This window comes from Echinops telfairi, unplaced genomic scaffold, assembly GCF_000313985.2.
Source record: "Echinops telfairi isolate 266 unplaced genomic scaffold, ASM31398v2 ScPeMD7_5;HRSCAF=22, whole genome shotgun sequence".
Lineage (NCBI taxonomy): Eukaryota > Metazoa > Chordata > Mammalia > Afrosoricida > Tenrecidae > Echinops > Echinops telfairi.
Genome location: NW_022103901.1, coordinates 14,080,804 through 14,081,805, shown reverse-complemented (window position 1 = coordinate 14,081,805; position 1,002 = coordinate 14,080,804). Strand labels below are relative to the sequence as shown.

At 55.7% G+C, this 1,002-nt stretch overlaps 1 protein-coding gene across 2 annotated transcripts in view; it reads right to left on the bottom strand.

The window, feature by feature from the left end:
* The window catches only part of GTF2I (general transcription factor IIi), an 83,549-nt gene continuing 82,547 nt past the window's right edge, over window positions 1-1,002 (bottom strand). For both annotated transcript variants that reach the window (XM_030889086.2, XM_045283567.1), the window contains one exon: window positions 1-597. The gene's annotated coding sequence lies outside the window, so the exon portion shown is untranslated. The remainder of the gene's footprint in view (window positions 598-1,002) is intronic.

Here is a 1,002-nt window from a genome sequence, read left to right as displayed (position 1 = left end):
TTGTGGCGGTGGTCGGTTTTTATTTAACGGTGATGAAAACAAACATATGAACCACGGTAGATAGCTTAGGAAAAGGTTTAGTCAAATATACAGATACTAATTGTTCACTCGGTCAGTAAGGAGAGCCGTGAACAAAGGATCGTTAAATGATTTCCCCGTCCCAGATAGAAAAACAAAACCAAACCCAAACTAAAGCGCCGAATCCTAACAGGTGGCTTCTTCCGGCCGGCCGGCCTGCGATGTTCCGGAGGGAGGCGAGGCTGTCCCGCGGGGGAGGATTTGCACTGCACGGGGCTGCTGGCCCGGCCGATCTGATTTTTTTTTTAATTTTTAAAAAAGAAAGCAATTTCGAGGCACTCTGTCCCTGCCCCGTCCCGTGCCTGTCAAGCCTACGTGTGACACACTCCCCAGTGACCCAGCCAGCCAGATCCAGTCACGCGGCTCTTTAATCAATTCACAGAACTGCTGAAAAAGTAGACATTTCTATCTAAAAGTAGAAAAAAAGGTTTGTATAGAAGGTATTTCTGTTATACAAGTATATTACACAGCCGGGGGCGGTAACAGCTCCGGAAGTTGCTCCTCCTGGGCGGGCGGGAGCTGCAGCGGAGAGAAACCAACAGAAGGGTCCAGATGAGCGTACGGCTCAGGCGAGGACCGCTGGGCTCGCCGGCTTCACGGGCACCCCGCCAAGTGGCAGAAAACCCCAGCCCACGGCACGGTCAGTCTTGGCACAGAGACTCTACCCTCCCCCACCTCCCCACCACAAGTCGAGCTTATGTTCCCACGGGGGGGTGGGGGCAGTGGTGCAGGGGGGCCATTCGTCCACCACAGAGCGCCTGGGAGGCGGTGAGCAGGCGCAGGGTCCAAGGTCTGCCAAGCCCTGGCCTAGAGCTGCCCTCTGATGAGCGGACCTTGGGCTCCAGTGCCCAGGGCGCAGCACTGGGGGGGTGTGTGTGAGTCGGCAGGGGCAAGGTCACTGAGGAGAAGGTTTACCAGGACGGA